The sequence below is a fragment of the Gorilla gorilla genome, chromosome 2 (genome assembly GCF_029281585.2).
Source record: "Gorilla gorilla gorilla isolate KB3781 chromosome 2, NHGRI_mGorGor1-v2.1_pri, whole genome shotgun sequence".
NCBI classification, from domain to species: domain Eukaryota; kingdom Metazoa; phylum Chordata; class Mammalia; order Primates; family Hominidae; genus Gorilla; species Gorilla gorilla.
Window position 1 is genome coordinate 166,445,353 of NC_086017.1, and position 15,004 is coordinate 166,460,356.

At 41.9% G+C, this 15,004-nt stretch overlaps 1 long non-coding RNA gene across 1 annotated transcript in view; it reads left to right on the forward strand.

Annotated features, from left to right (window-relative positions):
• The window catches only part of LOC109026156 (uncharacterized), a 30,686-nt gene extending 20,270 nt beyond the window's left edge, over nt 1-10,416 (forward strand). Inside the window, exon 5 of the long non-coding RNA XR_008678064.1 lies at nt 10,105-10,416. This is a non-coding gene — a long non-coding RNA (uncharacterized lncRNA). The remainder of the gene's footprint in view (nt 1-10,104) is intronic.
• Nucleotides 10,417-15,004: the final 4,588 nt, after the last annotated feature.

Here is a 15,004-nt window from a genome sequence, read left to right on the forward strand (position 1 = left end):
GCCACCTTAAACAAAACAATTATCAGTCAAGAATTTTGTATCTAGTGAAACTAAGCTTCATAAAAGAAAGAAAGATACAGTCTTTTCCAGACAAACAAATGCTGAGAGAATTCACTACTACCAAGCCAGCACTACAAGAACTGCTAAAAGGTCTAAATCTTGAAACAAATCCTCAAAATACACCAAAAAAAAAAAAAAAAAAAAAAAACTCCTTAAAGCATAAATCTCACAGGACCTACATAACAATAATACAATGAAAATAAAGGTATTCAGGCAACAAATAGCAGGATTAATAGAACAGTACCTCACATCTCAATACTAACATTGAATGTAAATGGTCTAAATGTTCCACTTGAAAGATACAGAATTGCAGAATGAATAAGAATTCATCAACCAAGTTTCTGCTGTCTTCAGGAGACTCACCTAACACATACAAACTCACATAAAAAGGTAAAGGGGTGGAAAAAGATATTCCATGCAAACAGACATCAAAAGCAAGCAGGAGTAGCTATTCTTATATCAGACAAAACAAATTTTAAAGCAACAGCAGTTAAAAAAGACAAAGGGGCCAGGTGTGGTGGCTCACACCTGTAATCCTAGCACTTTGAGAGGCCAAGGCAGGCAGATCACCTGAGGTCAGAAGTTTGAGGCCAGCCTGGCCAACATGGTAAAACCCACTCTCTACTAAATATACAAAAATTAGCCAGGCATAGTGGCAGGCACCTGTAATCCCAGCTATTCGGGAGGCTGAGGCATGAGAATCACTTGAACCCAGGAGGCAGAGGTTACAGCGAGCCAAGATTGCATCATTGCACTCCAGCCTCAGCAACAAGAGTGAAACTTCATCTCAAAAAACCAAAAAAAAAACAAACAATAACAACAACAAAAAAAACAAAAACAAAGAGGGACATCATATAATGATAAAAGGACTAGTCCAACAGGAAAATATCACAATTCTAAATATATATGTGCCTAACACTGGAGCTCCCAAATTTATAAAACAATTATTACTAGACCTAAGAAATGAGATAGTTGGCAACACAATAATAGCAGGGGACTTTAATACATGACTGACAGCACTTTAATACATAACTGACAGCACTAGACAGGTCATCAAGACAGAAAGTCAACAAAGAAAGAACTGACCTAAACTATATCCTACAACAAATGAACTTAACAGATATTTACAGAATATTCTACCTGACAACTGCAGAATATACATTCTTTTCATCAGCACATGGAGTATTCTCCAAGATAGATAATATGATAGGCCACAAAACAAGTCTCAGTAAATTTGAGAAAATCAAAATTATATCAAGTATTCCTTCAAACCACAGTGGAATAAAATTGGAAATCAACTCCAAAAGGAACCCTCAAAACCATGCAAATACATGGAAATTAAATAATCTGCTCCTGAATGATCACTGGGTCAGCAATAAAATCAAGATGGAAATTAAAGAATTTTTTGAACTGAATGATAATAGTGGCACAACCTATCAAAACCTCTGGGATACAGCAAAAGTGGTGCTAAGAGGAAAGTTTATAGCATTAGATGCCTACATCAAAAAGTCTGAAAGAGCACAAATAGACAATCTAAGGTCAAACCTCATGGAACTGGAGAAACAAGAACAATTCAAACCCAAACCCAGCAGAAGAAAATAAATAAAAAAGATCAGAGCAGAACTAAATGAAATTGAAACAAAAAAATACAAAAGTAATGAAACAAAAAGCTGGTTCTTTGAAAAGATAAATAAAATTAATAGATCATTAGCAAGATTAACCAAGAAAAGACAGAAGATCCAAATAAGCTTAATTAGAAATGAAATGGGAAGTAGTATGACTGATACCACAGAAATACAAAAGATTATTCAAGGCTAATATGAATACCTGTATGCACACAAACCAGAAAACCTAGAGGAGATGGATAAATTCCTGAAAATATACAACCCTTCTAGATTAAACTAGGAAGATATAGAATCTCTGAACAGACCAATAATTTCATGCGCATCCATGTGAAGAGACCACCAGATAGGCTTTGTGTGAGCAGCAAGGCTGTTTATTTCACCTGGGTGCAGGTGGGCTGATCTGAAAAAAGAGTCAGCGAAGGGAGATAGGGGTGGGTTGTTTTATAAGATTTGGGTAGGTAAAGGAAAATTACAGTCAAAGGGGGGTTGTTCTCTGGCGGGCAGGAGTTGGGGGTGGGGTCACAAGGTGCTCAGCGGGGGAGCTTTTGAGCCAGGATGAGCCAGGAGAGGGAATTTCACAAGGTAATGTCATCAGTTAAGGCAGGAACGGGCCATTTTCACTTCTTTTGTCATTCTTCAGTTACTTCAGGCCATCTGGATGTATACGTGCAGGTCACAGGGGATATGATGGCTTAGCTTGGGCTCAGAAGCCTGACATTCCTGTCTTCTTATATTAATAAGAAAAATGAAATGAAATAGTGGTAAAGTGTTGGGGCAGCGAAAATTTTGGGGGTTGATATGGAGAGATAATGGGCGATGTTTCTCAGGGCTGCTTGGAGCAGGATTAGGGGCGGCGTGGGAGCCTAGAGTGGGAGAGATTAAGCTGAAGGAAGATTCTGTGGTAAGGGGTGATATTGTGGGGTTGTTAGAAGAAACATTTGTCCTATAGAATTATTGGTGATGGCCTGGATATGGTTTTGTATGAATTGAAAAACTAAATGGAATAAGACAAGGAGAAAAACAGGTTTGAAAGGACTAAGAATTGGGAGGACCTAGGACATCTAATTAGAGAGTGCCTAAGGAGGTTCAGCATAGCCCTGCCAGCAAACATTATTTATTTATTTTAAGAGGGAGTTAAGAGTGGCGGTTTGGGGATAGCACCAGGCGATAACAGCTGTGATAGCTTGGAGAAACAGTTTACCGGCAGTGTAAACAAGAGCAGGGCATTTAGGAGTAGTTGAGAATGGTGAATAGGAGTATGACTAGACAGAAGATAGTAGGGATGACAAGTTTTTTGGGGCACAGTCCAAGTTGGTCTGGTGTCTGGAATGAGACTGGGGCCTAATAAAAAGGAGCATCTACACAGGAGCTCAAATGGGCTGTACCCTGTAGCATTCCGAGGCCAGGCCTGAATTCTGAGAAGGGCAAGTGGTAAAAGTATTGTACAGTCCTTTTTAAGTTGGTGGCTGAGCTTGATGAGGTGTGTTTTTAAAAGACCATTAGTCAGTTCTACCTTTCCTGAAGATTGAGGACGGTAAGGGATATAAAGATTTCACTGAATACCAAGAACCTGAAAAAACTGCGTGGGTGATTTGACTAATAAAGGCTGGTCCGTTATCAGACTGTATAGAGGTGGGAAGGCTAAACTGAGGAATTATGTCTGACAGAAGGGAAGAAATGACCACGGTGGCCTTCTCAGACCTTGTGGGAAAGGCCTCTACCTATCCAGTGAAAGTGTCTACCTAGATTAAGAGGTATTTTAGTTTTCTGACTTGAGGCATGTGAGTAAAGTCAATTTGCCAGTCCTGGGCAGGGGCAAATCCCCGAGCTTGATGTGTAGGAAAGGGAGGAGGCCTGAACAATCCTTGAGGGGTAGTAGAATAGCAGGTGGAACACTGAGAAGTGATTTCCTTGAGGATAGATTTCCATGATGGAAAGGAAATGAGAGGTTCTAAGAGACAGGCTAGCGGCTTGTAACCTACATGGAAGAGGTTATGAAATGGTGACAGAATAAAATGGGCCTGTGAGGCTGGAAGGAGATATTTTCCTTGGTCTAAGAACCATTTGCCTTGTGTGGGAAGAGATTGATAAGTGGAAGGTTCAGCGGAGGAGTAGGTGGGAGTGACTGATGTGAAGGAGAAAAACTGGCCATGAGGGACAGATGTTGGAACACTAGCTGCTTGTCTAGCCACCTTATCAGCATAAGCGTTGCCTAGAGCAATGGGATCTGATGCCTTTTGATGGCCTTTGCAGTGAATGACTCCAGCTACTTTTGGAAGTAAAGCGGCCTTGAGTAGAGTTTTTATTAAAGAGGCATTAAAGACAGAGGACCCTTGTGTAGTGAGGAAACCTCTTTCAGCCTATGTAACAGCATGGTGGTGCAGAATATGGAAGGCATATTTAGAGTCAGTATAAATATTGATGCATAGTCCTTTTGCAAGAGTGAGGGCCTGAGTTAAGGCAACTAGTTCGGCTTGCTGAGAGGTAGTGGAGGAGGGCAGAACGATAGCCTCAATGATAGATGTGGAAGATACTATCGCATAGCCTGCCTTTGCTGGTGAGTGGCAATTAGGCCTGGTGGAACTGCCATCAATAAACCAAATGTGATCAGGGTGAAGAACAGGGAAGAAGGAAATATGGGGAAATGGGGTGAATGTCAGGTGGATCAGAGAGATGCAGTCATGAGGGTCAGGTGTGGTATCTGGAATAATGTGGGAGGCTGGATTGAAGTCTGAGCCAGGAACAATGGTAATTGTGGGAGACTCAACAAAGAGTGAGTATAGCTGAAGGAGCCGGGGAGCAGAAAGTATATGCATCAGGTGTGAGGAAGAAAATAGATTTAGGAAGTTATGAGAGCTGTAGACAGTGAATTGAGCATAGTTTGTGATTTTGAGGGCCTCTAAAAGTATTAGGGTGGCCACAGCCACTGCACGGAGACATGATGACCAGCCTAAAACAGTAAGGTCAAGTTGTATGGACAAAAAGGCTATAGGACGCAATCCCGGTCCTTGTGTAAGAATTCTGACTACACAGCCCTGCACTTCAGCTGTGTGTAATGAAAAGGGTTGGGATGAGTCAGGGAGAGCTAGGATGGGGGCAGTCTCTAAAGCTGTCTTCAAGGAATGGAAAGAGGAGTGGGGAAAGGATTTAGAATCTATGGGGTCAGCTAGGTTTCCTTTTGTGAGTTTATATAATGGTTTTGTTAGGATGGCAAAAGCAGGTATCTAAAGTCGAAAGTATCTAACCATGCTTAGGAAGGAAAGGAGTTGTTGTTTTGTAGAAGGTGTTGGGATTTGAGAGATCAGTCGGACACGATCAGCAGGGAGAGCACATGTGTTTTTATGAGAATTATGCCGAGATAGGTAACAGATGAGGAAGAAATTTAGGCTTGACTGAAGTAATGGGGGCTGTCTGTGAAGCCTTGCGGCAGTACAGCCCAGGTAATTTGCTGAGCCTGATGGGTGTCCGGGTCAGTCCAAGTGAAAGTGAAGAGAGGCTGGGATGAAGGGTGCAAAGGAATAGTAAAGAAAGCATGTTTGAGATCCAGAACAGAATAATGGGTTGTGGAGGGAGGTATTGAGGATAGGAGAATATATGGGTTTGGCACCATGGTGTGGATAGGCAAAACAATTTGGTTGATAAGGCGCAGATCCTGAAATAACCTATAAGCCTTGTCTGGTTTTAGGACAGGTAAAATGGGGAAATTGTAGGGAGAGTTTATAGGCTTTAAAAGGCCGTGCTGTAGCAGGCGAGTGATAACAGACTTTAATCCTTTTAAAGTGTGCTGTGGGATGGGATATTGGCATTGAGCAGGGTAAGGGTGATTAGGTTTTAATGGAATGGTAAGGGGTGCATGATCGGTCGCTAAGGAGGGAGTAGAGGTGTCTTATACTTGTGGGTTAAGGTGGGGAGATACAAGGGGAGGATGTGAGGGAGGCTTTGAACTGGAGGAAAAGGTGGCAATGAGGTGTGGCTGTAGCCCAGCAATAGTCAGGGAAGCAGATAAGTTTGTTAAAGTGTCTCAGCCTAATAAGGGAACTGGGCAGGTGGGGATAACTAAAAAGGAGTGCTTAAAAGAGTATTGTCTAAGTTGGCACCAGAGTTGAGGAGTTTTAAGAGGTTTAGAAGCCTGGCCGTCAATACCCACAATAGTTATGGAGGCAAAGGAAACAGGCCTTTGAAAAGAAGGTAATGTGGAGTGGGTAGCCTCCCTATTGATTAAGAAGGGGATGGACTTACCCTCCACTGTAAGAGTTACCGAAAGTGTCTGTGATGGTCCTGTAGGCTTCCGAGGTGATTGAGCAGCATCAGTCTTCAGGTGCTAAGCCAAGAAGATCTGGGAAGGAGTCAGTCAGAGAGCCTTGGGCCAGAGTTCCAGGGGCTCTGGAAGTGGCTGCCGGGAGAGTTGGATGGTCCAATTTCCAGTGGGGTCCTACACAGATGGGACATGGCTTAGGAGGAATCCCAGGCCGTGGGCATTCCTTGGCCTGGTGGCCAGATTTCTGGCACTTGTAGCAAGCTCCTGGGGGAGGCAGGCCTGGAGGAATGCCTGGCCATGGGGTTTAGGCATTTGGAAGTTCTTGTGTGCTGGAGATGTGTCTGGGGTTTCTCTCACAGTGGAGGCAAGGAATTGCAACTCAGAAATATGTTGCTACTTCGCTGCCTCTACTCTATTATTGTACACCTTGAAGGTGAGGTTAACTAAGTCCTGTTGTGGGGTTTGAGGGCTGGAATTTAATTTTTGGAGCTTTATTTAATGTCAGGAGCAGACTGGGTAATAAAATAAAATGCATATTGAGAATAAGATGGCCTTCTGACCTTTCAAGATCTAGGGCTGTAAAGTGTCTTAGGGTTGCTGCTAAACGGGCCATGAACTGAGCTGGGTTTTTCATATTTGATGAAAAAGAGCCTAAATGCTAACTTATTTGGGAGAGGTCAGAAAAAGAAAAAGGAGCACTAACATTGACTATGCCTTTAGCTCCAGCCACCTTTTTAAGAGGAAATTGCTGGGCAGGTGGCGGAATGAAACTGTAAGCTGGACTGGGTGTGAGGAGGGGAGGTGATAAAAGGATTATAGGGTGTAGGAGCAGAGGCTGAGGAAGAATTAGGACCTAGCTCAGCCTGGTGAGGAGGGGAGAGGTCAGATGGGTCTGCAGAAAAGGAAGATTAGAAAGACTCAGCGACGCTTGGGGTTGGTACTGAGGGGACAGGTGGGAGGGAAAGAAGGAAGATTTGGGGCGAGTTGCATTGGGAACAGACTAGGGAGGGACTGATGTGTAAAAGAATGCCTGGATGTCAGGCACCTCAGACCATTTGCCTATTTTACAACAAGAATTATTTAGATCTTGTAGGATGGAAAAATCAAAAGCACCGTTTTCTGGCTATTTGGAACCACTGTCAAGTTTGTATTGAGGTCAAGCCTCATTGCAGAAGAAAATAAGGTATTTAGGTTTTAGGTCATGTGTGAGTTGAAGATGTTTTAGACTTTTAAGAACACAGGCTAAGGGAGAAGAAGGGGAAATGGAGGGCGGAAGCTTGCCCATAGTGAAGGAGGCAAGCCCAGAGAAAAGAGAGAGTAGAGACATGGAGAGAAGGGGTGGGGGGTGCTTGCCCCCCAGGAAAGTGGAGAAGGGATAGAGACACGGAGAGAAGGGGTCAGGGGGTTCTTGCCCTCTAGAAAAGTGGAGAAGGGGTAGAGACATGGAAAGAAGGCGTCGGGGGGTTCTTACCCTCCAAGAAAAGCAGAGAAGGGGTAGAGACATGGAAAGAAGGCGTCGGGGGGTTCTTGCCCTCCAAGAAAAGCAGAGAAGGGGTAGAGACATGGAAAGAAGGTGTGGGGGGGTTCTTGCCCTCCAAGAAAAGTGGAGAAGCGGTAGAGACATGGAGAGAAGGGGTTGGGGGGGGTTCTTGCCCCCCAGAAAAGTGGTACTTGCCACTAAGGGTGAAGGACCAAGGCAGGCATCCCCAAGTGGTCAGACACCTCTGAAATGTGGGTGAATAATCAGGTAGGCATCCCCGCAATGATTAAATACCAAGGGAAGACTGTCTTCCCAAGTCCGTGACCAGCACCGGAGTTTTGGGTCCACGGATAAAACTCATCTCTTGTCTCTACAAGAAAAGGAAAGGAACTGAAATTAAGAGAAGGGAGAAATTGAAGTTTGGCACCAAGATTGAAAGGACAAAGAGGTTGAGGGATAGTGAGAGAGGTTGGAGAAGAGAGTAAAAATAGGCCGCTTACCTTATTTAAAATTGGTGTGATGTTCCCTGGGCTGGTCGGTCTGAGGACCTGAGGTTGTAGGTGGATTTTTCTCACGGAGCAAAGAGCAGAAGGACAGGGGATTGATCTCCCAAGGGAGGTCCCCTGATCTGAGTCACAGCACCAAATTTCACACTCATCCATGTGAGGAGACCACCAAACAGGCTTTGTGTGAGTAACAAGGCGGTTTATTTCACCTGTTGCAGGCGGGCTGAGTCTGAAAAGAGAGTCAGCAAAGGGAGATGGGGTGGGGCCGTTTTATAAGATTTGGGTAGGTAAAGGAAAATTACAGTCAAAGGGGGGTTGTTCTCTGGCAGGCAGGAGTTGGGGGGGGGGTCACAAGGTGCTCAGCCGGTGAGCTTTTGAGCCAGGATGAGTCAGGAGAAGGAATTTCACATGGTAATGTCATCAGTTAAGGCAAGAACAGGCCATTTTCACTTCTTTTGTCATTCTTCAGTTACTTCAGGCCATCTGGATGTACACATGCAGGTCACAGGGGATATGATGGCTTAGCTTGGTCTCAGAGGTCTGACAAATAACAAGCAGTGAGATTGAAATGGTAATTCTAAAATTGCCAACAAAAAAAGTCCAGGATCAGATGGATTCACAGCTGAATTCTGTCAGATATTCAAAGAAGAATTAGTACCAATCCTTTTTGATAGAGAAAAAGGGAATCTGCCCTAAATCATTCTATGAAGCCAGTATCACCCTGACACCAAGACCACAAAAGGACATAACAACAACAACAACAAAAACTACAGATCAATATCCTTGATGAACATAGATGCTAAAATTCTCAACAAAATACTAGTGGACTGAATCTAACAGCATATCAAAAAGATAATCCACTGTAATCTGTTTGGTTTTATCCCAGGGATGCAGGGATGGTTCAACATATATAAGTCAATAAATATGAATCACCACAGAAACAGAATTTTTTAAATCACATAATCATCTCAATAGATGCAGAAAAAGCATTTGACAAAATCCAGCATCCTTTATGGTTAAAACCCTCAGCAAAATTGGCATAGAAGGGACATACTTCTATTGGCATAGAAGGGACATACATACAAAATTGGCATAGAAGGGCTTAAGGTAATAAAAGCCATCTATGACAAACCACAGCCAACATTATACCGAATGGGGCAAAGTCGAAAGCATTTCCCCTGAGAACTGGAACAAGACAAGGATGCCCACTTTCATCACTTCTATTCAACATAGTACTGGAAGTCCTGGCTAGAGCAATCAGACAAGAGAAAGAAATAAAGATGAAGTCAAACTGTCACTGTTTGCTGATGATATAATTGTATATCTAGAAAACCATAAAGACTCATCCAAAAAGCTCCTAGAACTGGAAAGTAAATTCAGCGAAGTTTCAGGATACAAAATTAATGTGCACAAATCAGTAGTTCTGCTATACACCAACAGTGACCAAACTGAGAATCAAATCAAGAACTCAACCCCTGTCACAAAAGCTGCAAAAACCATAAAATACGTAGGAATATATCTAACCAAGGAGGTGAAAGACCTCTACAAGGAAAACTACAAAACACTGCTGAAAGAAATCATGGATGACACAAACAAATGGAAACACATCCCATACTCATAGATGGGTAGAATCAATATTGTGTAAATGACCATATTGCCAAAAGCAACCTACAAATTCAATGCAATTCCCATCAAAATACCACTGAGGCTGGAGAATAGTGCCTGGAGGCAGGGAACATAAGGCCGATCCAGGCTGACTTCCTAGAACTAAATCAAATGGAAGCACTTCAGCAATGACAGGAATGTGAATGGTTTTGTAACTTCACTCCATCCTCTCCACTTACACCATTTACACTTTGTAACTTCACATTCATCCTCTCCATTTACATAGACCATACACACCAAGTAACATCCTCTCCATTTACATAGGGTGCATTCTGAGTAAATGACTTTGTAACTTCAATTCATTCTCTTCATTTACACAGAGCATGCACAAAGTAACCAGTGGGAAAACTCTAGAGAGTATTGAAACCCCAGAAAATTCTGTAACCGGGTCTCTTGAGCCCCTGTGCTTAGGCCCACTCCCACCCTGTGGAATGTACTTTCATTTTCAATAAATCTCTGCTTTTGCTTTCCTTGCTTTGTTTTTGCATTTTGTCCAATTCTTTGTTCAAGACGCCAAGAATCTGGACACCCTCCATGAGTAATACCATCATCATTCTTCACAGAGGTAGAAAAAAGATCCTAAAATTCATATGGAACCAAAAAAGAGGCCACAGAGTCTTGCTTTTTGCAAGACTAAGCAAAAAGAAAAAAATGTGGAGGCATCACATTACATGACTTCAAGCTAAATTATAAGGCCATAGTCACCAAAACAGCATGGGACTGGTGTAAAAATAGGCACATAGACCAATGGAACAGAATAAAGAACTCAGAAAGAAAGCCAAATACTTAGAGCCAACTGATCTTCAACAAAGCAAACAAAAACATAAGGTGAGTGTCAAGCGCATCCGTGTGAAGAGACCGCCAAACAGGCTCTGTGTGAGCAACAAGGCTGTTTATTCACTCGGGTGCAAGTGGACTGAGTATGAAAAAAGAGTCAGCAAAGGGAGATAGGAGAGGGGCAGCTTTATAGGGCTTGGGTAGGCAGTGGAAATTTACAGTTAAATGTGGTTATCTATTGTTAGCAGGGGAGGCGGTTACAAGGTGCATGGTGGAGAGATCACGGGACTCATTGTCCAGGAGAAGAATGTCACAGGGTTGATTGATCAGTTGGGGCAGGGCAGGAACAAGTCATAATGATAGAATGTCATAAGGTGGGTTAATTATTTAAGGCAGGAACTGGCTGTTTTACTTCTTTGTGGTTTTTTGGCTGCTCCAGACTTCTTGGCTCCTGCAGGCCACCTGGATGTATATGTGCAGGTCACAAGGGTTATAATGGCTGAGCTTCGGCTCAGAGGCCTGACATTCCTGTCTTTTTATTTATAAAATATAAAGTTATAAGAGAAGATAAAGAAAATGAAAGTTCTTACTGAGGGTTATTGGGGTAGGGGCGATGTTTCTCAGGGCTGCTTCAAGCATGACTTAAGGGTGGCATGGGCACCTAAAGAAACTTTAATTTTATAGCAAGTTGGTCTAGAAAGTTTTTGTGTACAATTTTATGTGGTTAACAAGGCATCAGTCAGCATATTTTTGAGTTTGGAATTGTCCTAATAGAAAAATTTTTTAAAAATAGCAGTTAAGCATAATACCTTTAAGATAGGTGGCAGTGAGTTTTTTAGGCCAAGGAAGGAATAATGTTTTATGTACCAAAGCTTTTTGTCCCCATTTCCCATCATATGAATAGGATTCCCTGTTGTTAAGCCAACGATCTATTATATTACACTTTTTCCATAGGTGTGAGTGGAGGTCTGAATGGAGAAGTTTAATAGTTCTGATTGCAGATCCTATGCAGGAGAGATAATAAGTAAAATAATCTTTGTCTCCCGGATTAAGCTGAGGAAGAATGAAATTTCCATGATCTAAGAACCACTTGCCCTGAGTTGGAAAAGACTGGTAGAGCAGGTTTTCAGAAGAGGAGTAGGTGGAGGTGATAGAGGAGAAAGAAAAATACTGGCCTTTTGGAGTGAGGGCTGGAATATTTGCAGATGTGGAGGCATTTACTTTCTTTTGCTGTCCTGTCAGCATAGGCATTTCCTTTAGCAATAAGATCAGTTGGTTCCTGATGATCTTTCCAATGAATGAGCCCAGCCTTGGGCAGCAGGAGAGCAGCCTTAAGGATAGCCTTTATTAGAGAGGCATTGATAATGGAAGAGCCTTGTGTGGTAAGAAAACCTCTTTCAGCCCAAATGGCAACATGGTTCTGGAGGATGTGGAAAGCATATTTGCAGTCAGTGTAAATGTTAATGTACATTCCTTTGGCAAGAGAGAGCACACGAGTTAAAGCACTCAGTTCAGCTGGTTGGGAAGTAGTGGAGGGAGGAAGTGCAGTAGCTTCGATAATAGAGGTGTGGGACACAACAGCATAACCAGATTTAGCTGGCAAGAATTGGTTGGGTTTAGAAGAAATGCCATCAATAAACCAAGTGTGGTCTGGGTTTGGGATTGGAAAAATAGAAATATGAGGAAAGGGGGAAGATGCTGTGTGTATTAGGGAGATACAGTCATGTGGCTCAGGACTTGTGCTGGGTGCTAAGTGAGAAGCTGGGTTGAAATGGGGCCCATGGGTAATAGTTACTGTTGGGGTTTCAATAAAGAGTAAATAGAGCTGGAGGAGTCGAGGGGCAGACAGCAAGTGTGAAAGGTGTGAGGAGGATATTAATGCTTGAAGGTTGTGAGAACTGTAGACGGTAAGTGGAGCATAGCTTGTGATTTTGAGGGCCTCTGGAAGTATTAAAGCAGCAGCTGCCACCGCACGTAGACATAAGGGCCAGCCTAGAACTGTAAGGTCAAGTTGTTTGGATAGAAAGGCTACAGGTCGTGGGCCTGGCTCCTGTGTGAGAACTCCAGCAGCACAGCCATGTATTTCAGCTGTGTGTAAGGAAAAAGGTTGGGATAAGTCAGGGAGTGCTAGTGTGGGAGCTGTTTCTAGGGCCTTTTTGAGACAATGAGAGGAAGAATGGGTAAAGGACTTAGGGTCTATGGGATCAGCTAAATCACCTGTAATCGCAGCACTTTGGGAGGCTGAGGCGGGCAAATTGCTTGAGGCAAGATGTTTGAGACCAGCCTGGCCAATATGACAAAACCCCTTCTCTACTAAAAATACAAAAAGTAGCCGGGCGTGGTAGTGCATGCCTGTAATCCCAGCTTCTTAGAAAGCTGAGGCACGAGAATTGCTTAAACCCAGGAGGCAGAGGTTGCAATGAGCCGAGATCATGCCACTGCACTCCAGCCTGGGCAACAGAGCAAGACTCTGCCTCAAAAAAAAAAGATTTCTGGGAAAACTGAAGATCTCTGTGTTTCAGAGGAAGTTGTGCACCTATTTGAGCAAGAAATGAGCTAGTCTATAGCTTCAGTGAGCTAAAGAAAAGGACCAGTGCATGTGGAGAAAAATACCCCAGACTAAAGAAAGGAAAGTTACTCTGACAAACATAGGACATAGATTGCCACGATATTTTGTTTTCTAACCCTGTCTGTTTAAAAACCAAAGAAATCGAAAAAGCTGACTGGTAATGCCAAGTTGTGTCAGTAGAAAGAAGTAATAGAAACATCCAGTCTTCCATTAGAGAAAACGGCTCCATTAAAATCAGAACTGTAATATGATCTAACAATCCCACTACTTGATATATATCCAGAGGAAATAAAAGCAGTATGTCAAAAAGACGTCTATACTCCCATGTTTATTGCAGCATTATTCACAATAGCCATGATATAAAATCACCCAAAGTGTCTATCAACAGGTGAATGGATAAAGAAAATGTGGTATATATACACAATGGTATATTATTCAGCCTTGAAGAAAATTTTGTAATTTTTGACAACATGGATGAACCTAGAAGACATTACGCTAAGTGAAATAAACCAGGTGCAGAAAGATAAATACCAAATTATCTCACTTATATGTGGATTTTAAATAAAAATTGAACTCATAGAAGCAGAGAATAAAACGGTGGTTGCCAGGGTCTGAGGGAGGAGTGGGTGGGGATTGAAGATGTTGGTCAAAGGATACAAAATTTTAGTTAGACAGGAGAAATAAGTTCAGAAGATCTATTGCACAATGCAGTGATTGTAATTAATAACAATGTATCATATACTTAAAAATTTCTAAGAGAGTAGTTTTTGTTGTTGTTGTTGTTGTTGTTTTAGAGATGGGGTCTTGCTATGTTGCCCAGGCCGCAGTGCAGTGGCTATTCACAGGCATGAATATAATGCATTGAAAGCTTAAATTCCTGGCCTCAAGTGGTCTTCTCACCTCAGCCTCCTAAGTAGCTAGGACCTATGGGCATGTGCCACTGACTGGGGCAAGAGAGTAGACTTTGATGTTCTCACCACAAAGGGATGATAAGTATGCAAGGTAACATATATGTTAATTAATTTGATTGAGTCATTCCATAATTTATACATATATTGAAATATGTACACCCTAAATATATACATTTTTTGTCCATTAAAATAAATGAATAAATAATAATTTTTTTAAAAGGGTAAAAAGAAAAACTGGTCTTTATCTAGAAAGAAAGCTTAAATATGAGGACATGTCTTTAACTCCAGGTAAAACTGGAGCCAAGTTGTAAAGAAGCCTAAAGGCTTCAGAAAGTAGGAAACACTTAAGGAGTTACTTAACCCAAGGTGTCTTTTCCATAGATTTCAAGAGGTCCATAAACACCTTGAAATAGTATCTGCAATGTTTTTTGAATGTTTGGTTTCTGGGAGAGTTTATAGCTTTCATAGATTTCTCATTAAAGTCTATAGCACAAAAAGAGCTCAAGTAAATGAAGAGATCATCTTTCTAATTATCTCAAGAAGATTTTTTTTCAAAAGTGGCTGGTCTTGAATCCCTGACAAACCTGTATAAGCATCAGACAAAAGGATTCAAGGCAGTGGTGTGCTGGTAAATGTTTAGGAGCTGGCGATTTAGCGAAACAAATACTAATATCTAGCATTTGTTGATTTTTGTGGTGTACATACTCCACCATGGCCAGTTTCAAGCTACAGATGAGACACTGACTAATAGAAAATTCCTGAAGATATTAACAATCAGCTTCGAGAAGCCTGTAGGAGTCAACTGCAGCAAGACCTCTGATTGAAGGTGAGTTAGTTTTTGTCAGGTCTGGAGAAAACTTAAATTAGGGCAAGTCATTAATGAAATGAGTTGAGCCTGATTTTGTGTACATTTTCTGCTTAAATTTTGTAAATATTTCTCTAAATATATTTAAGAAGCATTTTTGAAGTGTTTAGCCAAGTTTAAAAGATCAGAATCAATGAATAGAGCAAAAGCTTTTTCTAATTTTTTCATAAGAGGATTAATTTATGTAGAGAAATTAATCAAATGGAAGATAGCATGAAAGTTATGAGGAATAAATCAACCCCCTTCTAAACAGCAGTTCTCAAAATACAGATCCCAAGGCAGCAGCAG